Below are 26,992 nucleotides of genomic sequence, written 5' to 3' on the forward strand. Positions count from 1 at the left end.
CTCGATCTTGTGAGACGTGCTCCCGAACGAGGAACATGTCTGTGGCACAACAGCACCCCTGCCGCCAGACAATGCATCCGGAGTTTTGAGCCGTCAGCGCGGCTCGGAAGGAGGGATGCTGGTTGACCGTCGGTAGCCGTTCCGCTCTCTCGGCCCGTTGAGACTTCCATAGGCCTGCAGAGGTTCACTGGAACGACGGAGTCGAACGCAAAGCCGAACCACTCTGGCCAAAGCAAGCACCCTCCAAATGCTGATCGAATCACCAGACCAGCAGAAACCAAACGTTTCCTCGATGGATAAGCACTCCAAAATGCTTGCGACTTTGCACGGAAGCAACGTGGCAAGCTTTTCCGACCACAAGTCTCGCCCAACACCAATATCGTCGCAGACCCTTTCAAAACTAACGAGAAAAGACACGATGTTCTCGTCCATTCTGAAGGGTCTGAGTCGGTATTGTGCTCGCTGCCACTTAATCGCTTCAATTTTATGATCAAGCTCTTCCATTCTGAGAGCATGCTCTCTCCTTTTTCTGCTCTCCTCGGCCTACCCTTGTTCGTGCCTTTGAGCTTCTTTGGCCTTCTACTTTTGCTCACAAACGAGCTCCCAAAACTCGTCAGCTTCCTCGGCCATCACATTATCTGCCCGCATCACCTCGAGAATCGCTTCCTTTGTTTTAGCGGACCCGGTGGAAATCCCCATGACTCGACAAATTTCGAGGAGGTCCTGCACCAGGTACTGCTCCATCGCGACCTCGTTTCTCGTGATGCTCTGCTATTGATATTCACCGTACTCTAAAGCTAGTCTCATGGTTTAGAGCACGTGAATAATAAATTACAACCAACAAAACACAAAGCGTTCTCCTACCATCTGCCTGTGCTAGAGAGGTCTGGCGAAACGAACAGTAAACGTTGGGCACTCACCCAACCAAAGTAGCCGACGATGGTCCAACTCGTGGCTGCCGTCGAACAGTGTCAGGCCTTCAGGGATCCGGTCCAACTTGCCAATGTTGAGATCCGGGGTTGCTTGTCCCAGCTTGCCGAATGATGAGGACAGGGTAGCGTATACCAGCGTATCCAAACGCTGATATCAGGTCGGTCGAGCTCGAGCTTCCAGGGGTCTGATCCGGCGTGCCAAACGTAAAATATCGTATCCCGAAGCTGCCAACCACTGTTAGGAATTTGCTCTGTCGCGATGGTAGCGGTGGCGAAGAGCGGCGAGCCGTCGAGCGGACTTCGATGAAGCCTTAGCCCGAAGGTGAAACAGGGAGGCAATCCGTTTGGAAAACAGCAACAAAAGGAGCGTTTACTATAGCAGGTTGTCGTTTGTACAGGGCCGGCCAGCACGACAACGTCGGCTGGGGCAAAATCCTCTAACATGGGGCCGGCACGGCCTTAAATAGTGTTTTTGGACTCTTCTGCGAGACCAGTTCTCGGGCTCGGAGGGGGAGACATAGCCATACCCGGAACTGCAAAGTGGTTCGGCGGAGGAAGCGACGTTATCCCCGGAACTGCACGGTTCTTCTGCACGGAAGGCGGCGCTGGAAAAGGGGGAGACGGTTTGTCGAAACAGGACTCGATCTTGTGAGACGTGCTCCCGAACGAGGAACATGTCTAGCCCCGTGTACATGGACATGGGGGCGGGCTGAGTTGAATGGCGGGTTCAGCTTACCTCGACGCGCCCGAGTTTATATGAACTCGAACGGACGAGTTGAGGTGAGCGGTGATCGCAGCGATGCTTTGCGTCGAGGCGAGCCGAAAGCCCATCTTCCGGTACCGGTTTCCGCTCCTCCAAGCCTGCGCTCTCGCCGCTGTGGGCTGCGGTTTACGCAGTTGTCTCTCCGCCACCACGATGGCTGTCTTGGTATTTTTTCTCAGTTTGCACCAGCTGAACTTTATGGTTGTGTAGGTGTCTTGGCTAACACTGCACAACGCGGTGACAGAAGTGGTTCTGTTGCGACACAGCGCTCGCCGCAGGCTTATCCGCAGCCTGACACACCGTCCTCTGTTCACCCCTGGCTGGTCTCTCCAGGAATTCGCCGTACCGAATATAAATAATATTTTCTCGCGTAAAACAAAAATTCGTATTAAACTTACAGAAATAAATATCGTTTCTGCACCCTTTGAAATGATCCAAAGTGTATATTTTTTTATATGGAGCGCCACACAGACCAATAAGTGCCTGAACATGAACAATATTGCAAATTTTTCAAAGTTCATGTGCCAGCGCTTCCAAACTACTGTCTTCGCGACTCGTGTTTTTCCCCCATTTAGCGTCAACAATGCAAGCAAGCTATGCAGCTGCGTTGTCTCTGGAAAAGTTGAAAAGCTGTAAAAATTTCTGATTTTGGTCAAGAACACTGAATTGCTTCCCCGCAAAGCACATTAACATACACTAGTGGTGAATGCGTTTTAACAAAGAGATGTGGTTCTTTTCCTACCGAATAGAATCGTTTTACCGTGCTGCATATAATATTTCACTTTTTCGAAGTTTCGTCGCAACCTAACTGCCACCATATTTAAGAAATTAAAATTTTCTTTAGAAAATTTGTTCCAAAAATGAATAGTGTAGTAAAGTGACCAACCATTACTTTTTAGAGTGTAATCGTAGATGGTATAGCGTACTGTCTGGGATATTTGGCGTAGAACGACCCTCATCTCCTCCAAAACCCGAACACTAAACCCGAAAAAACGTTCGAAATGCAAAGGTTCATTCAGGGATTCATAAAACACGAATTAAAAAGAGCGAAACCAACCCTGGACTACGCTTTTTCTCTGGGGGAAATTACACGTATTGGTAAAGGCACTTAATTTTTGTGATAAAGTCAATTTACACCACTTGCAAAAAAACCCAAAACAAAACTTACAAAGAATAAAATACCCGAAAGTATTTGCCTTTTCATAGTCGAACCTGGCTGTGAAGAACGCAAAATAAATGCAAGCAGAGTTTGAATGCTGTGCATTAGTAGACAATTCTGTGAATTTACGCTAATGTATTCTGATGGCGAGGTGACCAGAAACTTTATTAAAGCGTTCATGTGCACTTATTTGAGATATCTGGCGCACAAGCCGATTTCCTGCTACGGGCAGAGCAAAATAGCCGGTCGTGAGAACGATAACCAACAAGCTCTCGTAAGACGTGCCAAGCAAGATTTAAACGTAAAAGTGATCTGCATTTACCGCATAACAGAACGATGTCCTCCGCGCGTACCGCACGTGCCGGCCGACAGAGAAAGAGCAACGTCGGAGTGATGGGGACAGGGGAAGCGGAGACGGCGACGGGCGGGAGAGGTCACGAGCCGCCAACTCAGCGCGACCAGTTATACATGCCCTTTCTGAGCGCGGCGAGTTCGGTGAACCTACCCCCTGTCTCCGGGTCGACGGGACTCGCCACGACGACTCTGCGCCCCGACGCGTCCGCTTATACATGGGGAGGGCGAGTCCAGAAAACCTGTTTACTTCGACTCAACGCGCCCTCGTCGGGTCAATGTAAACGGGCCTTCTGTGGCACAACAGTACACAACTGATTACAATGCAAAATGACAGCAAAAACTAAATGACCCGCAGTGCAGCCTAAGCTGGTCGTGCCAGTGTCCAGCTGGCAGGCTCTCCTATAGTAGCCAAAGACCCCTCGTCTTTTCCCGGGCACTCCTTTTATCCCCCCGTCCTTGTTGCCCGTGGCTCTCCGCGTCACCGGACAGGCAATTTCGTGGAAAGAGCAGGGGAGGCAGAGTACTGGCGAATTTCACTCGTCGAGCGGGAGCAAGTTTCCTTGCTCCAAAGCTGACAATCCGCGTTTCGCTGGTAGATTCGGAGCAAGTTCGCATTTTTTATTGGTAGATTCGGAGCAGTATACTCCGCGACGGGGCGTTCCACGTGCTCCGTCTTGCTGAGACGGATTTCGCCGTAACTCCGAGAATGCGTTGCTGTCATTTCCGGTACAGTCGGGAAGCTGGGCTGCCCTCAGCGTTCTTGAGGTGGTCTAGTAACCCTGTGCTTTTGTTTACATTCCTAAAGTTGGAAAGTGGTAGCCCTGCTTTCCGCGAGACTGCGTGGCTGAAATGCGTGCTTTGCAGTGGCGACACAGGTGTCATTGAAACGTCGAGAGCAGAAAAGAAAATAGTTTCCGGTACCGGTTTAGTGACGTATGCGTAAAAAAACTTTCGGAGAGACTTCACGCGGGGCATTCACGTGTTTCCACTCGCAGATCTGGTTTGGCACACTCAGAGTGCTCACTCCAAGATTTCGGCGGCCATTCCGGATCTACCAGTGGAAATCCCCCATAAGCTGGGGCACCGTTTCTCGGGAATGCGTCAGGCAAGCGAGGAAGGGACTGGCAACGCCGGGCCGGCTCCGTTTCTTGGGTAGACGTGTTACCAAGAAGGAACGGGGCGGTGGAACCGTAGGTCCCGCGATCGCATCCCGGCCGTGGCACCCGCATTTTCGATGCAGGCGAGATGCTGGAGGCCCGTGTACTTAAATTTACGTCGGAATTTCCGGAGCCCTTCACTACGGCATCCCTCGTAATTACATCGCAGCTATTGAACGTGAAACCCCAACAATTAATATCTATAATAGTGACCCGCCATGGTGGCTTAGCACGTAGGGTATCAACTCTGCTACGCCCCAGGGTGCAGGTTCACTCTCAATCATGGCGGCTGCATTTCAATAGTGGCTAAATGCTTGAAGCCCATCTACGTAGAATTAAGTTGTACGCTAAAGAGCGCCAAATGGTGAAAATTTTCAGAGCACGCTCCCTCACAAACACGTCGTGATTATTGGAATGTAAAACCTGAACAGTTATGATTGATGGGTTATAAAGCGCGAATTGCGTAGGGGGCAGAGAACACACGTATAATAGGGCAAGTACCAACTCGTCACTATGTTTACGTGAAACTTTTCTGCATGTGCACTTTCAGCAACCAGCATAAGCAAGTTCACTAACCATCATGACCTCAAAGCAGACATGTCACCGGTATGCAAATCATAACACCAAATCCAAAAAATAGACGCCCCAGAAGTGTCAGAATTATCGGAAAGAAACGAAGTCATTGTCTGATTCTGAATTTCATCAGTTATTTGTTATTCGCCTGCAATAGTTACTTTCAATCCTTCAAAGGTCAGCTGTTTAAATACTTCTCACTGTGAAACATGTAACACAACATTCATCTTTAATTTTGTATTAGTATAAAAAGTCAAGAAAAAGCAAGTGACCCGATTATTCCCATTACTGTATGGCCGTCATCATCGAGCACAGAAGTTGCAACCCATCGTTTCAGTTGAGTCAAAGGCAGGCATTCACCTTACCTGTCAAAAATATTAACCAAACAACTTTATGGAAAGTGCATTGTGGCCGCATCTCGTCCGTAAGGCGGCTGCAAAGACAAGTGAAGACTTATTAAGTCGTCTAACAATACGAAGGTCTCACCATGTTCCCACTGACCGCCTAACATTTTAATAACAGCAGATACGTTAAGGCGAGAGAATGGAAAAACTAAGCATGGATATAGTGGGGGCATGGCGGACGAGTTCTTTGTATTCTTGCTAACAAAAAGCCATTCTCAATGCATTTTCCCAAGACGATTTCACGACGAAAACCATCTTCTTGATCCTCTCAGTTCATTGTATTCATTCTCCCTCACCCGGTCAACAGCCTTCCGCACCCGGGGCAGCTTTGCATAGACTCCGGGATATGAGACGTTCGAAACATTGTCCATCCCAAATGGTTCCGCAGTGCCTCCAGGATCGGCTCACCGTTGACCATGGGACAATGTCTTCTGATGTCATAGTGACGATGCAAAATTTAGTGACGTGTGGCGTCATGTCATGCGCTCGAGGCTGCATAAGAATCGGCTGTTCAGCTGTCATTTCATTGTGAACAAGGGATCCGTACGGATCCCGAAACGTCATCCCTGTTTTCTTATGACATTGTTCAGTGAACTGTTTTTGACAACGAGACTGAACCTTACTGATTACTGATCGTTCAAACCACGGACAGTTTGAGAATTGGGGCTCCAAGCGCTGGTTGGTCGGACACAGGCAGACACCACCGCTCTAAATTGACCCTGTATACATTAAAGAAGTAGCGAGATCCTTCATGTCGCTCGGCTTCTCGCTGGAGTGGGGACCTGAGGAACGCGCCCTTCGACGAGTGACCGCTGCCATGCATGCTTCCGCGACTCTGCCCGCCAGTGAAATCGTTCCACCCGGCCTACCCCCAAGTATTTATCATGCAGCTCGACGCAACTTTCGCGCAGAAATTACCGTCCATCTCCTCGCATAGTAGTGCGCAATACTCCACGTATAACTGCTATCGCCCGGTTGTTTCAGTACGAGATATTTTTCCACGAGCTGCTGCATGATTACCTCTTTGAGTCCTGAACTAGCTCACTTGATGTACTAGTTTTGCAGTGGTCATTCACTTGTTAGATTTAGGGCGGAAATGTTGTAGGCCCGTGCGCTCAGATTTGGGTGCACGTTAAAGAACCCCAGATGGTCGAAATTTCCGGAGCCCTCCACTACGGCGTCTCTCATAATCATACGGTGGTTTTGGGATGTTAAACCCCACATATCAATCAAATCAATCAACTTGTTAAATTTAGTTTTGCTGGCATTCAATAGGGGTCTTATAAGGTTCCAGCCGCCGCCACGTTTGATTCTACCATCTGCCTAGTTGCAAGCTTCTTCCCACTGTTTCACGAGTGTTTGCGTGTGCTTCTCAATCTGACTATTCAGCAACGCTATAATTTACCTAATCTTTCGGTTCCTTCTTTGTGTTTTCCATCGTTGCATGATGGGAATTGTTTGGTTTCGATCAGCTGCGTGAGCCTGCTATTCATGCTCTCTATGCAGTCTTCAGCCATAATATCTCCAGAGGCCTCCTTGAGTTTCTCTCCAAGCTGGTTGATCCGGGTCTGAAAGGACTGTCTGCCCATTTTAAATGGGTTCCGAGTCTACACGTTTTGCTCCAATTTCGTAAAAAGATTACTGTGTGTGCACCGAAGGATTTTAGTTTGTTGTTTCGGCATTCCTATACCAATGTGTATGATATAGGGGTTGGTACATATAGATCTGTTCCCGAGTTTTACCTGCTAGCTTTGTTCGAGCTCTTCACGAAAGTGAGGTCAGGTGTTGAGTCCCTGCATGTGGACCTACCACAGCGGGTGGGAAAAGCCGGATCAGTGACAGGCTCAGTCCCAGGTCTGTGGAAAGGTCCATTGTTCATGTCCTTTCTTTGTCTTCCAAGTGTGTCCCCATACCTGGTAGGAAGCATTAAATTCACCTCCTGATATTAGCGGGGAGCTCTTGGCAATTGCGAGTGCCTTGTTAAAACGTCTTCTGAAACTCTTTCTTGGCGGGGAAACTGCTGTAAATGTTCATGCAAAAGATGCTGCACCCAAGCTCCCGTGCCTTTTAAGTACTACTTCTACTAAGTATTCTCAATTTTACTCAATGCGAGGTGGATATCGTGATCGATTAAAGGTAGCGTTCTATCAATGAGGGCTGCCAGCCTCTTCCCCAGTGTTTTCCTCTACGTACCACTCTGTAGCCTGTTAGCTTGACCTCATCTGATAGAGCTTCTTGTAGCATAATTATTCTCATTTGTCTCTCATTAATCTAATCAACTGGCGCAGCGATGCCTTTTTGTCGAGGAATCCGCGACATTTGCACTGCCACACACGAAAACTGTGGGTGCTATCCATGATTATCGGGTGAGTTCGTTTTGCTCTTACTCGCAATCGTTCTTTGGAGCACTCCCAGACGATCCAGGGAGCGATTTGAGACTTTTCGAGTCTGACGGCAACAATTCGTCGTCCTCGTCATTTTTCATTTCGAGTTTCTTGAATGTCTGTTCCGCCTTTAACCTTCATTGCCATAGTTGGTCCACTTTAAAGTTAGTCCTTTCTATCGGCTCTGATTTCTTTTAATTACCTCTTTCAATTCCCTTAGGACTGAGAAAAGTTAATTTTGTGGCTAACAGCTCTCTTCTTGGGAGCGAGGGAGCTGTCCCCCTCGCATGGTTTGGAATTCTGACTTGCTGGCCTAGCTGCTGCCACGTTGCAACGTGGCAGCAGCTAGGTCAGCCTAGCTAGGCCAGCAGCGCAGCTAGGCCAGCAGCGCAGCCTAGCCTTGCCATGGCAAGTCTAGGCTGCGCCTTCATTTTGAGCTTGCTTACCTGTTTGGTAGGTTCTTAGTTAGCCTTCCGGAAAGAGTTTACCTCCCTGATTATTTGATCTATTCTGGCATTAGTGATGTCAGTCAACACTGGCGGGGCGGCGCCACCGGTGATTATTACGGTAAAACTTACTTAATTGGCCCAGGCGGTCCCATTTGCTGGCGTAGCCCCAGGTGCTCCGAATTCTGAGCTCTCCGACACTCCACTCGACTTGGAGCAGGTTCCCCTGGGTGGCGCGCAGGCGTTACGATCCGAGCGTGCGCCGACGATACAATCATCGTCATCCCGGCAGATTACCGAGAGCGCCTGGGAGAGGTCAGGTTCACGGTATTGAGGGTCGTACGTGGTCAGGCGGACTGCCGAAGTGAAGGTCGGCCCCAGCAGGAGAAGGCACACTGCGTGTTGTATTCTCACGGGCACCGGAGTATGAAGAAATGGCGCCCGTCGATACGTTTGAATTCGGATGACAAAACCTAACCTACAAGGACCCTCAGCGGATTTTGGGGTCATTTTCGATGCGCGTCCATCCTTCTTTAAACATGCTGAATTCTTAAAAGAAAAGGCACTACTAATAATAACTAAGATTGGGACGGTAGCTCGTATACAGGCTGGCCCCTTGCGCCCCTAGCAAAATGTGCCATTCTATCGCAGCGTTATCTTACCCGCCATCACCTACGATTCGTCAAACTGGTGGTACGAGCTATGCCCAGACTGTTGCCTGAAGTCCCGTCATCTCCTGAACGCGGTTCTCCTGAACCTGTTGGGGGCGTTCAGGACAACATGGGCAGCAGCCCTTCACGTGTTAATGAGAGCTCCACCAATCACTCAAAACTTGACAGGTCTAACGTGGAGTTCAGGCTGCTAGCCTCGCGTCAGCCGATGGTTCAGTATGGGGGCCCCGCCACGGTCGTCTAGTGGCTGATGTACTCGGCTGCTGACCCGCATGTCGCGGCAAAGGATCCCGGCTGCGGCGGCTGCATTTTCGATGAAGGTGAAAATGCTGTAGGCCCGGTGTGCTCAGATTTGGGTGCACGTTAAAAAAACCTAGGTGGTCAAAATATCCCGAGCACCCCTCTACTACAACGTCTCTCATAATGATGTGGTGGTCTTGGAATGTTAAACCCCACATATCAATCAACCGACTCAGTATGGAGAGCCGTCCTTACGACCTCGCCCCGTCCTGCCTACTCTGGGCGTCTGGCTGGAACATCTCACGGCCAGACACGCCTTCCCGTTTAGTAGACCCGGATAGGATGAGGCGCGTCGGATTGCCCGCATGCCGAGAATACACGTTTATACGGACAGGTCGTGCACGGATCACTTAGAAGGGGCGGCATTCGTTGTGCTGGGCCCGAGCGAATCAGATCGGTAGGCAGGTATCTGATCGACGACGCTACGAGAGCGTACCACACGGAAGTGCAGTAATCGAGGCGTTATCTTATACAAAGAACAAAAGCTCGCCGCCACCGTCCAGGTATACACGGATTGCTTGACCCTGCTCCAATACTCTCAGGGTTCCGGATGACCAACGCGGGAATCCGAGAAATAAAGATCCTTTTGCTGAATACTTCAGCCATCACCTAAATTGTGCTATACCACGTGCCAGGGCAGTCGGACCTTTTTGGTAATGAACCGACGGATTTTCTCGCTGCAAATGCAGCCCGATTGGGTATCACGAGGCAGGCTCACTCCGAGGGCGGTCCACAGTGCCTTAACGAGGCAGAAACCCCAGCGTTAGGAGCTCGACTGGAGGAAGAATAATACTGTCACTGACCTATTTGAATGGGTTCCACACGTTTTACAAGTACAAGTGCACGAACATTTTGCATTTCATATTACTGCGCACGAAATAATCAGAGAACGAAGATGATGTGCGCGCCAACAGTCTCGTGAAAAGGTACACTCAAAAAGACTACTTGCTTTTGTTTGTCTCTTGCTTTTGGCTCCTGCATAAACACACGCCGTCAGTTCTCGGACTCAACGTCTCGGTGATCTGCTTACGTTGAACCGCGACAATATTGTCTACTTCCCAACAGTATTTGCTTTATGATCAGTGAAGTGGTGTATCAGTGATGGGGCCGAGTGAGATGCTTACAAGGACGAAGTAGTAGGCAGTTGGCAAAGCTGGAACTATATAGGAGGTCACATACATATATACAAGAGGCGTGCTTACCCACGCCTTTATGAGCTTTGCCCCTAAAGAACTAGGGGACAGCGGACAAATACACAACCGTATGATTAGGATGATGTGCAGGTAGAGCTGTCCTGTGCACCATACACTGGCGAGGGTGAGAACCTCGGCGGCCTCTGCCTCCCACATTGTCTTTGTTTGCGGACACACACCACAAACCGTGACGCCCTCCTGACTCAACGACTTCACGGTCCCCCTGGTGAACACATGGACTCATCCCGGGCTTAGAATGGTGTTGGCATCGTTTTCTTTTTTCTCTTCTCCGTCCTTTTGGTTTGGTGCCGGGATCATGGCTGCCTCCAGACGCCTCAAGATGCACTGCGCCTGTTAATTTATGAGCCTGCGTGCGCGGAGGAGCAGAGCACGTTTCTTTTGTAACTCTCACTCTTGCCCTCTGTCATCTGTACGTCTTTTCTCTTTTACTTTCCTCTTCTCGGTCCTTTCTCTTCTCTTCTGTCGCTTTTCATCTGTATCTTATTACGTTATCATTTCTTGCCGGGCCTGCCCCGGCTAAGTCCCATGGGTCAGCTACTAAATGATCCACGAGCTATATGTCCCCGAAGATCCCTAGTGAGATCTGTGCGCCACCTCTGCCCACATTTTTTTTCCCCGTTGGCTTTTTTATGTAAGTTCGCACTTCGGGTGTTAACTAAAAGTCCCTATTAATTTTTTACATTGACTTTAAACATGGTATACTTATGGAGGCACGGGTTTCTCGCATATCTTTATTTTTACATTTGTTCTAATAAATGTGGCATTGTAGTCTATATTACAATTGTAGCGAGCGGCGTCTGGATCTCATGCAGCTCCGAGAGTGTGAGCGGGTCCTGGGGCTCTTCTGTACGCTTGGCGCCAGGGTTGGCGTCTCCATGCATGGTCGCCTTTGTAGTCTATCGCGACCGATAGCATTCCATTCGGCAAGCCCGTATCACATAGGGTACAACCGCTTCTTGCACGCCTCGTCTTCGGTGGGGTGGTTTCCTCCGCAGATCTTGAGCGTGGGTGTGCAGAGTTGGTCCACTGGCGGATTGAGGGCTCCGCACTATCAGCACTAAAGTTCGGCGTAGGGCACACGTCCGAGTGGTGTCCCTACCACAAGTGAAACCAACATCAAATTGTTTTTTGTAGGGGTAGCATCTCTCTAAGGTTGGTCGGTAGCGCACAAACGTTGGCACGCGCAGTCCGTCGAAAAGGACGACGACTGAGCCCAAAGTCTTGATGCGCCTTACGGCGAAATCCAGCGGGTTGCGCTCATTCACAATAGTTTTTTGAATAGCGGACTGGAAGTCCCTTATGTCGACTTGTCTAATCACACTTTTGCAAGTGGCTTGTCGGGTCGTTTCGTACGCATTGACTTGATATTTCGTTAGCACGATGTTGAAGGAACTGATTCTCACGTAACTTGCCGCATGGTCTGATTCAGGCTTGCTAACCAGGAGGGCATTTTGCATGAAGTTGGGACACACCACGTTTTCATTTACTTGCTCTGCCGTCAGGCTGGAAGCCTCAATCACTGCAGTTTCAATAGATCTGGTGCTTACTTTGCTCAAGTTCTGTCCTCCTCGTGGTCAGATTATAATCTTGTGATGCTCCACGGGCAGCTGGGGCATCTTCGAGTTTTTGAAAACATGACTCTTGAACGCGTTGGTGGCATCAGCGGCACCTCCACCGGACGCTCGTGAGTTTCATGGCCCCTCATGGGTCGCTGCGTTGCTTTTTTTTTTTTGAGCATGGGATCGTTGGCCGGTAGCCACTTGCCAGCCAAAACCTCCATCGTCATTCTCGGATACATCGGAAGCCTCATCAATCATACGGGGCTTCTTCGTATCCTCGGCTCACGTAGGCCGGCTAGGCCCAGCGGGCCCTACTCCTCGTTATGATTAGCTCTGCATCCTGTGGCGGAACAGGAAATGTCCGGCAATGCGGTAAAGGAAAGCTGTTTTCCACCTGGCCACTTGATATGGTCTATTTCCGGTACCTTCGCGAAGCAGATGATGCGCTATAAATGGTCGTACCATGAGAACTTGGCCAGCGAAACAGCAAAAAAAGACGGAGCCGATGTGAGGCACGAGTGTTCCTATTGGCGACCGCAGCGCCTCCTCGCCCGTCATCATTGTCGTCATTATTTAACCATCGCACAGCGCCCCTCGCCCCACTCAAGCTGACAGCTCGAGGCACGGGTTTGTCAGAACGAATTCTCGGGCCAGGCGGTTCGGACGCGGGCAGCCAGGGCCACTCTATTCGGTCCGGTAAAATAAAGTGGCGATATCTTTCCCGTGACTGTGCTTCTCGCTACAAACGTGTACTCCCAGACATTACGTCATGCGCTCAACACTACACAACAGCCTGCTACTCATCCGTCATTCTATTGTGAACAAGGATTCCGCACGTATCCCGAAACGTCATTATTGTTTTGTCTTGACCGTGGTCAGTGACTAATTGTTTTTGACAATGAGACAGAACCTCGAATTGCTAATCATTCATACCACGAGTAACGCAATCAATAGATCGTCTCGGATACTATACGACGTGTAATCCCGGAGGAATACCATACGACGTGTAATCCCGGACATGATGCGCTCAACGGTACCTAACAGCCCACTGCGCAGACGCCATTCTATTGTAAAGATGGCTTTCGTACTGATTCTGAAGCGTCATTCTCGTTCTGTTTTTACAATTGTCAGGGACCTCTATTCGGTAAAAAAAAACTCAATTTCACATCACTAACCATTTAAAAATGAGTAACGAAATCAATACTAAAAATGAACTGTCACTATAGGGAACCAAGCGTTAATGCGAAGCAATTGGCGCTTACGCTGACGGCGGAGTTGACACTCGCAGCATTGCGCAGCAGAGAAACTTGGGGAGGCGCAAAGAACGTAGTGATGGACCGGTGTTTTCTACTGCAGAACTTCCAGTCACTGCTAACGGGCAATGAGTGACAGAAGACTCCCGTTGCTACAGGGACCCCAGTCCGCTTTTAGGTAACGCGCACGCTTCAAGTATTGATCGTTCAAAAACACACAGGAGACATCTCCCACCGGCACTACATTGGAGGTCAAGATCCGGTGCATATATATTTATTTATTTATTTAAATACCCTAAAGGCCCGAATGGGCATTACATAGGGGGGGATAGAGTGGGGTTATGATCACAAGTACAGTACAGAACATAAATGAAGGCAGAGATGGTATACATGTCTACTGCATCGAGAAACTGAAGTGCAATCCAGAAACAACGCCAAACAATAGATTACATTGAATTAAAAAAGGGGTTCACGCGAAATGCACTTTAAAACAGTAAACAAGGACAAAAAAGCGCGATCAGTACACTCAACAACTGTGTGCAAAGAAAAAGAAAAAGAAAAAATACAGAGAGAAACATAGAAGCAGAAGAAGAAAGACAAAATAAAGATTTATGCGTCATCAAATAACTATACAAGAAAGGTTTTGAGTGCATGTTGAAAAGATGATGAATCGGACAGTTCTGCGCTGTGAGCAGGTAACGCGTTCCATTCTGCGATTGCAAGGACTAAAGGAGAGTTTTTATATCTTTCTGTTTTAGCGAAAATTGGTTTAACTTTGAAAGTGTGGTCTATCCGGGCGGAGATATGAGGTGGTGGAATGATATGAAGCTGGGAAAACGGCGTGCTACTGTGGTACAGCGAATGAAAAAAAGATAGTCGAGCCAACTTTCGGCGCATGGCAAGCGAGAGAACATGAAGTGAATTCTTTAAAGAAGATACGCTTTGGTAACGTGAGTACGAGGACGTGATGAACCGGGTGGCCTTGTTCTGGACAGATTCCAAAAGGTTAGTTAGGTTTGCGCCCTGAGGATGCCATATGATTGAACCGTATTCTAGTGAGGGCTGGATAACACAATTATATGCATGAAACCTGGTTTCCTTTGTGGCTAAATGTAGGCGCCTTTTGAGAAGGCCGAGTTTTTTAAGGGCTTTAGTAGATATGTATTCTATGTGGCACGTCCACTTTAAATTCGCCGTAAAGAACACACCTAAATATTTAAACGATTGAACTGAATCTATTGGAGTATCAATTATTTTGTAGTTAGCGGGAACTGTCTCGGGGGTAGGACTAAACATTATGTGTTTGGTTTTTTCTACATTTATTTCCATTTGCCAGCGGCTACACCATTCCTCTAGCCTAATAAGATCAGATTGTAAGGTAATTGTATCGTCTGGATTAGATATTTCTCTATACACTACGCAATCATCCGCAAACAAGTGAATTGGTGATTTTAGGCTGCATGCTATGTCATTGATGTAAATCAGGAATAAAAGAGGACCTAACACTGACCCCTGAGGGACCCCAGATGAAACACGTGTTTGGTTAGAAATATGATTGTTTAACTTGACTGTCTGGAAACGATTGGTTAAAAATTCTTCTATCCATCGTGTTGTGTTTTGGTCGAGTTGGAGTTGGCGAATTTTTAGGAACAGACGTTTATGTGGCACGCGATCAAAGGCTTTCGAGAAATCAACAAAAATTGCATCAACAGGACGGGACACGTTTAGAGAAGAATGAAGTCAGTTACCAATTCAAAGAGTTGTGTTTGGAAAGATGAATCTTTACGAAACCCATGTTGGCTGTTTAGGAGCAGTTTATTCAGATTAAGGTGGTTCATTATATGCGTGAATAATGTGTTCGAGTAATTTACAACAGATTGATGTTAGTGAAATTGGCCTGTAGTTATTGGGAACTGTATTGTCACCAGACTTAAAAATTGAAGTCACATGCACTGATTTCCAATCCTCTGGTATAAATCCTGAATCAAGTGATTGTTGAAAAATCAAACAAAGAAAGTATGACGAAAAGGGACTTGTTAATTTTAGAAATTTCGCGCTAATTCCGTCTGGTCCGGGGCTATTCTTGAGTGCCAAACGATCTATTGCGCAGGCTACGCCATGCGTAGTGATTACGATAGCGGAAAACGGGTGTTGAACGGTTAGTGACGGCAAATCAAGAGAGCTATCTAGTGGTCGCTCAGCAGTGAAAACTTGAAAGAAGTAGGTGTTCAGTTTTTGAGCACATGCTGCAACAGGCAAGCTGTTGCCATCTTCACTTGTGATGGGTGGGGCAGAGTTGTTGTTCTTTGGATTAATAACATTCCAAAATTTTTTAGGGTCTGTTTTTAAAAGGTTTGGAAGCGTGCAATTGTAAAATTCATTTTTGGCCTTGCGAATTGCATCCGCGCACGCGCTGGATGCAATTCGCAATTCGCTCTTGTATTTAAGCCAGTCGGGGGGGTCGCTCGTTTTAGTGGCTTTATGGTAGGCTCTTTTCTTTTTATTTAAGCTTCTTTTTACTTCTCGAGTAAACCAAGGTTCATTTACTCTTTCTCTTATTGATAGTTTGGGTACACACAATTCCTCCACTTAGTTTTTCAGTGTTTGTTCGGCTGTAGTTAAAGATACGTTTCTTCAGTTTAGATTTGTCGGCACGTGGTAATGAAAACGAGCAATGTATGGCGTTATGGTCACTGATTTTGTCCTGTATGTTTGTTTTAGCAAGCTGTGGGTTATTTGTGAGGACAAGATCTAGTATGTGGTCGCCACGCGTTGGTTCATGTACGAGTTGTTCGAGATTAGGAAAATGAAGTAAGCGCAGAAAGCTTAGTTGTTCATGGCGATTGCGTTGAGCATGAACGGTTAGGGAGGCCCAGTCAATATCAGGATAATTAAAGTCACCGGCAAGAATTAACAGACAACTCGGGAACTTGAGGAAAATGGAATCGATCGAATCATTAAGAATTTCTACGAAATCCTGCCGGCTATCAGGTGGCCGGTAGCAGGCACCGATGACGCAGTGAACATGTTCAAAATAGCAAGAAACCCAAACGATTTCAAGAGGGCAGGGAATGGAAATAAGAGATGGGTGAAAACCAGATTTCACACCGATTATAACTCCTCCCCCTCGGCAGCCCACTCTGTCTTTGCGGAAGAGCGCAAATGACGAGGGAAGTGTTAGGTCAATGTTTGGAACGTCTTCAGATAGCCATGTTTTGCTGCCTACAAATATATCAGCCGAACACGTGAACAAAATAGCATTTAGGGCATCGATTTTGTTATAGATGCTACGAAAATTTGCTACGAGTTAGGATAAGGGTTTGCTTGACTTAGTTTTGTAAAGAGGCCCTTTAGAAGTTCACTGTGGGGCGGGCGCTTTCGTTGAGGCTACCTTGACAACGCAGTTATTTGCAGCATCATAACAGAAAGTGGAGTTGTGCATGTGCAGTTTATTAAAGAGCACTGTGTATTTCTCGGTGCTTTTTCTGTTCGATTTCGCGAAATCGCGCCGCTTTTTTCGGGCTAGCTGTACTTTGGGTGAAAAATCTTCTAGCCAGACTTTGGGCCCTTTAAGATCATTCAATTTCGAGGCGTTACTAAGGGCTTCCAGTTTTGATTTAAAGTTAAGAAACTTAACAATAATGGGACGGTGAAAGTCAGGCCGGGGTTTCCCAAGTCTATGGGCTCTCTCAATGTCTCCATCTACGATTTCAAGGTGGGTTGAAAAAAACTCTGACAACACGTTCCGATTCTGCGTATCCTTCATTTTCTTCTTCCGGAAGGCCTTTAATGATAAGATTGTTACGCCTCATTCGGTTGTTCATGTCATCAACGACATCCGCAAGACCTTCATTTGTTTTACAAACATTCGCCTTAACTTCCTGCACAGAATCAGCCACTACGTCAAAAGTTTTTTTGGAATTCCGATATATTGTTCAGTTTTTTCGATATCAGTCAAACGGGCCTCAATGCTGCCGATTTTTTGTTTGATTGCGTTGAGGTTAGTCGTGGTTTCTTCATGGCAGTTCTTTAACAAAGTTAGAACATCCTCGATCTTAGGCCCTGGGTTCGATTCAACGTCACCTGCACAAAGCGGCAGCAATGCCGCCAAGCACGTGAACAGCAGTAGTGTCGAGGGCCTTGGACCGAGAACGCTGATTAAATTCGTTCCGGGGGCAGAACGGCCCTGAGATAGGCACTGTAGCGAGCGACATGCAAAAAACCTGCCGATGCGCACCCGATAGGTGCACACGTCGATACCCATAGGAACAAAAGGGGGGGGGGGGGGATCAGCGGCCACAGAAGCTTTCAGTACAAAATTTGAGTGGGAAAATTCCTACCTAGAACAGCGGAACACAGCGGTCACACAGCTGCCACTGTGGCCGCGAATCCCGAAGGGTTGATGCGTTGCCGGGGGTTTTATAGTGTCCTGGTGGTGCGTGACGTCAGAAGATCAGACACGCCCTGTTTTTCCATGTGACTTAGCTGGATGAGATGATTGTCGATATCTTCCGTCGGTAGTCAGTGGCCAGGCGGCACGGAGCAGTAGGCACGAGGCAAGGCTCTTCTTGCTAGAACGGCAAAACACAGCGGTTACACCGCTGCCACTTTGGCCACGAATCCCGGATACTGGCAACGCCTCCTAGAAAACTAATGTGCCTGGAACAGTATCCTGGGAAAAATACTGTGCCTGTGTTTTGTTTTGACGTTGCTCAATGGCCTGTTTTTGACAACTGATGCAGCCCCTACACATTAGAAACCGAGAGGTTTCTAAGCATCCAATGAAGTTGAACACGCATCTCCTGATGGTGCACGAACTTCCTCGACAGCACTTGAACACCAGCTCCGTGACTTGTATGGATCTACTCATGGCAGTCACCTCGAGTTTAGCATACGAGCATGGCCACCAGCAATCGAGGAATCACAGCGAAGATGCTCACCAGGCGATCTTCTGCCGAGGTGGCACATGGTGTGTTGTGAAGACAGAGCTCTCGATGCAATGCCAGTAGCACGTCCACCTTGAAGACTCCGTCGGTTATAATGCGGAATATACACAGCAGTGGGCGCGTGTCAGTACGTACGTACTACGTCAGTTCTCCATTTTGATGCCGAAGATAAAGCTCGCAGTGGTCCTCCAACATGACGTGACGTTGTTTGTGGTGCGCAGCTCCAGTCCAGGTAAACTCCACAAACACGCGCAAAAAAAATGGCTTGAAACGCGACTCGTATGTATTAAGACTATCGCTTAACCCGTGCTTGAAGCAATCCATTCCATATGACACCGATGAATTGCCGTCTACGGAATACGTAGCGCGACCGGCAGTGAATGAAAAAAAAAAAAAGCTGAATTATTCACCGCACCACTACCGCATATCAATCGCAGACAAACGGATAAACGGAACGATTGAACCGAACTCTAGGTGACATGTTGTCGATGTACGTTGCATCAGACCACTGCAATTGGGATCTTGTTCTTCCGCCTGTCACATTCGCCTACAACACTGCCTCCCAAGCCACCACCGGATTCTCACCATTCTTCTTGCTCTACGGCCGTGAACCCACTAGCACCATTGATACGACTCTACCATATCATCCAAACTACCAGCCTGTGTCTGCTATGGCTCACCACACAGAGAAATGCCGACAACTGGCCCGTTCTTTCTCCTACGACCAACAGTGTCGCCAAAAACAGCGTCACGACTCCGACATCCTTCCTTACCCTTTCACCGTCGACTCTCTCGTGTGGCTTTGGGTCCCGCCAGTTGCTGCTCCCGGCCTTTCGTCTAAGCTTCTTCCGAAGTATCACGGACTCTATACCGCGTGGTTGCGCAGACCTCTCCTGTTAGTTACGTGGTTGAACCCGTTACGCCATCTTCCCACCTTCGTCGTCGGGGTGAGAAACCGTCCACATTAACCGTCTCGAGCCGTATTGTGACCCTCTAACCATTCTTTAGGTTGCCAGGATGGCTACCTCTCGATACCGGGGTTATTGTGAGGAAGAAGACAGACGCACGCGGAAGCGCATTGCCATCGCCTTAGCTCGCTCGGCTGTTCGATCCCTGGCTACGCTTTGCCTGCTGCTGCTGCTATCTTCCCGGTCGCTGTGTACCTCAATAAACCCCCGTAACAATTGACTCAATGAGTAACACAATCAACACATCCTCTTGCATACTTAACTGCGGGTACTTCCGGACTTCAAGAAGGAAGGAAAATAGGTGGAAAAGAATGGCAAGGAGGTTAACCAGCCTATAGGCAGCCGGTTGGCTACCCTGCGCATGGGAGGGGGATGGGGGAGATGAGATAGAGCTATGAGTACTCCTAGGCTTAATGGCATGCGCTCCGCGGTGCATAACCTGCTGCTCACCCGGTATTTTGTGAACAAGGGATCCCTACGGATGCAAAATGTGACTTGTTTTGTTGTGACGTTGCTCAGTGACCTGTTTTTGATAACTAGATTCACCCCCGAAACATTTATTCAGACACCGAGGAGTAACACAATCCGTGCATCCTTTTGTATACTAAACTGTGGGTACACCCGCACTTTATGTCATGTGCTCGACGGTACTCAACATCCTGCTGCTCAGCCATCATTTCATTGCGGGCAAGGGATGCCTACGTATCCTAAAGGTGATTCTTGTTTTACAGCGAAAGCTGTTATGAAATCAAATCATGTCACGCGCGACACCGTAGTCGTTCGCCGCCGGTGCCCGTAACCGCTGTTGCACGAAATAAGAAAAAAAAAACTTAGTGCCAAGGACAGAGTAGGGCTCGAACTCAGGTCCACTGTGTGCAAGCATAGTATTCTGCTACTGAGCCACGCCAGTGCTTGGGACTAGTTCGCAAACTTGTCTTAGGCAGGCTTGATGTGGAGAAAGGAATCGTGTTAATGAGTAATAAATAGATTTAAAACAGCAAAAGAACAAGGCATCACACAATGCGAATACCGTAAGGAGTGGGTCGTCCACTGCTCCAACCCATCACAAAAGCTCGTTCTTGATCACCTTTTAACTGTGGCGCATACCCACTTCAGGCCTAATTCATCGTCGTCAGCCACTGCATGAACAACTGGCACAAAATTCCTTACAAATGTTTAGCGGATATCACGCTTCTCCGAAGAGTGACGAAGGATAGGATAGTGGATGCAGGCCGACTACACAAACATTATGATTATTTATGGCGTAGTGGGTACCCAGCAGTGTGCTTGTAGCAGTTAACCAAATAGTGTTTAAAAAGGCTCAGAAAGGCCGCTCTTGTAGCTTTTGTTGTGACTGTGATACGCCTTCGACGCAGGCCAGTGTTTTTTTTTTCCTTTGCTTTTGAACACGATGCACTTTATTCTGCTCTTTATTTGTAATCTGTAGTGTGCCTTTATGATTTGTTTTGAATGTTTTCGGTGCTGTTTGTAATCAACCCCGAAAAGTCACCTGCAATATCACAGTATCCAAAATGTGGTTATTCTTTTGTTTTTACGTTGCTGAGTGACCTTTTCTTGTTTCTTTTTTTTTTGAGAACAAGATGAAATCTCCAAAGACTAATTATTCAGACAGCGAGTAACACAATAGATCTATTTGCATACTAAATTGCAAGTACTCTCAGATTTTACGTCATGCCCTCAACGGTACATAACACATCATGCGCTCAACGGTACATAACCTGCTGATCGCCCGTCATTTAATAAAGAACAATGGATCCCCGTGTATCCAAAATCTGATTCTTGTTTTGTTTTGAGTTGCTTAGGAACCTGTTTTTGGCAACAATATTCACCCTCGAAACGTTTATTCAGGCCCAACCAATAGATCCTCTGTCATACTAAACTGCAAGTACTCTCGGATTTCGCACCATGTGCTCAAAGCTACATAACATCCTGCTGCACAGCAATCAATCCTTGGGTTGTGAACAAGGGATCTATACGGATCGCGTTACGTCATTGTTGTTTTGCCTTGAGATTGGTCTGTGACCTATTTGTAACGACACTCGGCCTCGAATTTCTAATCATTCGGAGAACGAATCACGCAATCAATATTTCAGATCCCTTGTGTCGTACGGCAGTGTTTCAGCTCATTTGACCCAAGTGTTATCATGTTATTTATTTATTCATGCGATCTAAGTAAATGCTGGAAAATAATTTAATGGTGTTAATATCCATAGGCATGCCCTCGAAGGCGTGGTAAGCCGGGGCACCCCACTCGTGTGTGTGTGTGTGTGTGTGTGTGTGTGTGTGTGTGTGTGTGTGTGTGTGTGTGTGTGTGTGTGTGTGTGTGTGTGTGTGTGTGTGTGTGTGTGTGTGTGTGTGTGTGTGTGTGTGTGTTAGGGGGGGGGGGGGGGGGGGGTCGCGAAGTCAGCCCCAACGTTGGCATAATAAGGAGAGGCGCTTCGATGAACCCATCCCCTCCTGAAGGAAAACCCTCTGCCCGCCTCTGGTGATATCTGAGCATACATAAACTATTCAGACTTCCCTGTACAAGCACTACAACTTTAGTGTTGAAAATCTTCGGTAGGGTTACTATTTTAAGTGTTAATTAAGCAATATTTGTAATTATCCAGCTTGCATTGAAAAAATGTGGCTGCGCATTGAATCCAAACAATACTGGGTCAGTCTGACACACGTAGCGCATGTTTGTTCTTTGAATTCTTCGAACGAATCAGCTGAAATACCCTGTACACGCTACTTGCTTGTCCTGATAGCCTCCTATAGTTCTAGACGTTTTTTTTTAATGCTGAACAGCTGTCAAATGAAATTATGCGATACATGTAGGGACATCGCTATCAGGTATTTAAAGTTACATGATGAATCTCTGAATATACAACTGCACACGCAAACAAGATCCGAAAGTCGCCGCGCCGTTCACTTCAGACGACTGCTGGAACAAATTAAGGATGGCGGCTGGTGCGTAGTCGGGGGACGCGCACCGAACCCATGCGCCCCTCCCCATCTCCCACCCCGAACTTTCTGCCCGCCCGGCCCCAACAGATCGAGGAGGTTCCCCAACCCCCTTGAAAAAACAATTCCGCCTACGCCCTTGGCGCCCTTTTATTAAAAGCAACGTTCTCAGGAGCCAAACGACGCACCCCATTCCACTGCCTCAGCATTTCCGTCCTTAATCTGTCAACGCGCTTTAATGCAGATAGCATATTTTGCTGTCTCAAGCCAACTTATTATTACACAGTAGAACGGGAGTGAGAAAAGGACAGGTACGTGCATAAGTGTTCCAGGGTTCCCCTTTACGAAGGGGGGGGGGGGGGGATTAAGTCAATGTAAGGGGCAGACTTCGCACCCCCTTCTTGTAGACGCCTATGGGGATGTGCCTCTTTCACGCTCCCCAGCGAGACCGAAGAGAATTACGCGATTTTCAGGTCCGCCTCGCTGAATCACTGGCTAGGCGGCAGGGCTGCTGACCTCAAGGTCGCGAGTTCGATTCCCGCCGCAGCGGTCACATTTCGATGGAATCTAAATGGTAGAGGCCGGTGTATCGTGCCACATCACGTACCAGATTGTCAAAATTTCTGGAGCCCTTTACAACGGCATCTCATACCCATATTGTGGTTTTGGGACGTAAGACCTCCTCGCACATTCCTGTCAAGCTGCTCTCACGATGGCCAATGCAGCTTTTTCCACCTGGCCTCGTCGCAACCTTGTTGCAAAATACTCAATTCGGTTGCATTTATTATTACTAGGCAATTTTAAGAAGCCTTTTTTTTTACAAAAGCTTGAACGATTCATGCCATGTAACTCCGCGATCATATATGCAAACTTGTTATGCTTAGGACCTCAGAGATATGCACTCTTCATCGAGTGACGCAAACCTAATGTGTATTGTCTCAAAACGTGGGAGCTTTCGCGAGCAGTTGCGTAAATCGAGAGAAAAAGAATTAAATGAAAGGCAGGAACTCAAACCAAAACTGTACCATCCAGTTTGACTAAAAATGTGGCAAATTCACAAAGGCGGTGATATTGCATGCATTGCGGCCATTTTGGCTTGATAAATATAACTTGCATTTAATTATACCTAAAGAAAACCACGCTTTGAAAGAAAATTAATGAAAACGATAGCACGGGGCTCTGGCGCGGAATCGGCGAGCTTAACCTAAAAACACTGAACAGCCAACAGAGTGAAGGTACGTTGGTGAAGCTATATTCTGAATGTAATTCGATAGGCTCAGAATACCTAAAATGAATGCTTCCTTTGTGTTAAACTATCAAATGAAAGTACTCGCACTTCGTTGTTATGAAGCGATTGTATGACGTGTATAAGTGCATAACGCGTTATGACCCGTTAGAAATAGCCTGCCACGATTCGCCACTGGAAGCTGTCTTCCAAATCCTGTGTATATTCCGCAGCAATATAAGAAAAAGAAAGCAGTCCAACAATCGGACTCATTTCATCGTGAATGCATAGCTTGCACCAAACCGTCCACCTAAATAACCGTGAAAATTTACTTTTTAAAGCCAAGCCTCATGTACGGAGGGTCACACGTTTCCAGGCCACGATCGCATGTATTTCTTGAAAGGGTAGTGTGGGAACTTTTGACTAGGACTGTATAAATCTCCAGCATATCAGAAGTAGCCCGCAACCTTGAACAGGTAAAGTACCTGCTTTCAATTTTATACTTCGGTCTATTTGAACGGTGGGTATAAGGGGAAGAGGGGGAAATGCTTGCGAAAATTGCCCTCCCTCCACAACATCCACCACTGTTCGCAGGGCTCATGCCGGTGCTGCAATACATTTCTCGACCAAAATGTTGCTTCGTACTGACGCAGCTAAGGTACTCGGACCGGAATAAAGCACTTAATGGGCGGGGTGGGGAGGAGGCGCACCTATGCCAGTCACTGTATAACTCTAGCATTTCCCTGTAACTGACGTCTTTAGGGGCTACTATAACACGGGTTCCCTGAATTTTTGTTAGGCCCTGAGCTGTACTCCAGCAAAAGTTTCTTCTTGAAGCCAGTCTTTCTTTAAGTACCACTATAGTGCCTATATTCTAGGCACTATAGTACCACTTACTATTTTTTTCCATCAAGGGAGAGAGCAGCTTTATTTTTGATGGCTTGTTCAAAACTGAAATTGAATTTCGTGCTTCTTTCTGCAGCCATCCTAAGTAGGCACACATGCTAATAATTATATAGCTACTTACAATAAAAAGTCAACAAAAAATACTTTAACATTAATAATTATATCACACCATCATGCTAATAATTGCGGTTCCCGTTTTTATTTTTGCGAAATATTAATATTTAGTTCAAAATGTGGTTTTCACTTACGACCGGTGTCGTAGCAGTCACTAGCGAGCAGGGAGCGTATACGATGGCGTGGTTCAAGAGTACTTGTGGGGAGTGCTGGACACACTAGGTGTGGTAGATGAAGTAGCTAATCTTTTAAAGGAGATTTACAAAAGTAACAAGGTAGTTATAAAGTGAGAAAAACGGGTATCCAAGCCCACAGAGGTAAAACGGGGGCTTAGGCAGGTGTGGCCTCTGTCACCCCTGTTAATCATGATGTACCTACAAGGATTAGAGGCCAAATTAGGAGGAAGTGGACTTCGCTTCAACATCTCTTTCGTCAAACAAGGAAAACTCATTGAACAGGCACTACCAGCATAGATGTATGCAGATATAGTGCTAATTGCCAACAAGAAAGATTTGCAGAGATTGATGGACATCTGCGGTAATGAGTGATAAGTTTGATTTCACATTTAGTAAAGAAAAACCAGCAGTCGTGATTTTTAATTATAATGAAGGTAGAGAGCTTAGGATACAGGAGGTCACTCTAGAGATAACAGATCAATACAAATATCTGGGCGTATAGATAAGCAATGGGACCGAGTACCTAAGGGAACACGAAATACAGGTAACAAGAATGCAGCAGTGATGAAAAATAGGGTACTGTGGAATTACAATAGGTATGAGGTTGTGAGAGGAATATGGAAAGGGGTCATGGTTCCTGGTCTGACGTTCGGCAACGCGGTCTTGTGCATGAGATCAGAAGTTCAAGCAAGATTAGAAATTAAGCAACGTGGAATAGGTCGGCTTGCCTTAGGAGCTCACGGGAATACACCAAATCAGGGAGTACAAGGTTATATGGGATGGACATCATTTGAGGGCAGGGAAGCTAGCAGCAAGATAAAATTTGAGAAGAGATTGAGAGAAATGGGGGAGGAGCGTTGGGCTAGGAAGGTATTCAGCTACTTGTAAATAATGTCGATACAAAACGGAGCAAGCGAACAAGAAAACAGCAGGGAGCCAAACCAAAAATAACATCCGTTCAAGAAGAAGGTGAAGGAAACAGAGCGACATCTGGAGAATTGGCATGCAAATTTGGGCTGCAATCCTGCTCTTCAGACCCGCTTTCCGGAGGCGTCACTTGACCGTTGTCACGGATGCTCTCAAGTCGAGGGTATTTTTGATTTTCTGAGCAGAGAGACCTGGCTTCACGGCTGCCGCCGCAACGATCCAAGCATCCTCTTGTTCAGTCGTAACTCGAGACCTCGGCTTCCGCGGAGCATCCTTGATCCGGCGGCAAGATTTATATGCTCTTATGATCCTGTTCACTGTCTTGAGCGTTCTTCCCGTCGCTTCGGCGATTTTTCGTTGCGACCTACCCTTGAAATAGAGCTCGACGATTTCCCAGCGCTCACTCTCAGGAACTCTGGCCATGCCGGAAGGTATTGCTTTGACGAAATGTCGCACTAAGAGCACATGCAGCCCCTTTTAAACTCGTAACGAGCAGAGTTTTATCAAAAGCGGGCGTAACTTTCGTCGCCTAAATGCGCTGTTTGACATGCGAAGCATCCAAGCAAGGCACACTCTGTTAATCTTAGCCACGTGCTCTATTTCCTTTTGTAACCAAGTGAAATTTCAGCGACCAACTTCATCTTGCGACAAAAACGAACGTCTCAAATTCGAAGCCGAATACTGGGTGTAGCATGAACGGCGCGCCGAGATAACCCAGTTCAAATACTTTCTATCCAGCTCCATAGCTACAGTATTTTGGACCAGAGCGCGTGCGGCGAAGTGGGAGGCACCGTAGCAGACGACGCGCAGCCGACTCCGCCTCTGGCGCTGATTGCGCTTGCGCCGCAATACTTCGCGCGGCGCCTGCTTGGTGGCCCGAGGAGAGCGGCCACGCGTGCCGCGTTCCCTCTAACGGTGGCCGCGACTGTACAGCCACATTAATCTACTCATTCTTCCAGCCGCTAAGTGGCGTTAGCCGCTGCCCTATCCGAAAGGTATAGCCACATCAATCCATTTATTCTTCCAGCCGCTAAGTGGCGTTAGCCACTGCCCTATCTAAAAGATACAGCTACATTAATCCATTTGTTCTTTCAGCCGCTAATTGGCGTTAGCTGCCGTCCTATCCAAAGGGTACAGCCACATCAATCCATTTATTCTTCCAGCCACTAAGTGGCGTTAGCCACTGTCCTACGATCTAAAGGGTACAGCTACATCAATCCAGTTGTTCTTCCAGCCGTTAAGTGGCGTTAGCCGCCGCCCTTTCTAAAGGTTACAGCCACATTAATCCATTTGTTCTTTCAGCCGCTAAATGGCGTTAGCCGCCACCCTATCCAAAGAGTACAGCCACATTAATCCATTGGTTCTTCCAGCCGCTAAGTGGCGTTAGCCACTGCCCTATCTAAATGATACAGCCACATTAATCCATTTGTTCTTCCAGCCGCTAAGTGGCGTTAGCCGCCGCCAAGGAGGTTATATAGTATAACCTCCTTGGCCGCCGCCCTATCCAAAGGGTACAGCTACATCAATTCATCTATCTATCCAGCAGCTAGTGCAGAGAGCGCGGCACAATGTAAACAAAGCGGGTGTTCACGTT

At 47.5% G+C, this 26,992-nt stretch overlaps 1 protein-coding gene across 4 annotated transcripts in view; it reads left to right on the forward strand.

Moving 5' to 3' along the window:
• The window catches only part of LOC119164059 (uncharacterized), a 236,684-nt gene that overhangs the window by 120,592 nt on the left and 89,100 nt on the right, over positions 1–26,992 (forward strand). The gene's annotated exons all lie outside the window — the stretch shown is intronic.

Source organism: Rhipicephalus microplus, chromosome 8, assembly GCF_043290135.1.
Source record: "Rhipicephalus microplus isolate Deutch F79 chromosome 8, USDA_Rmic, whole genome shotgun sequence".
Taxonomy (NCBI): domain Eukaryota; kingdom Metazoa; phylum Arthropoda; class Arachnida; order Ixodida; family Ixodidae; genus Rhipicephalus; species Rhipicephalus microplus.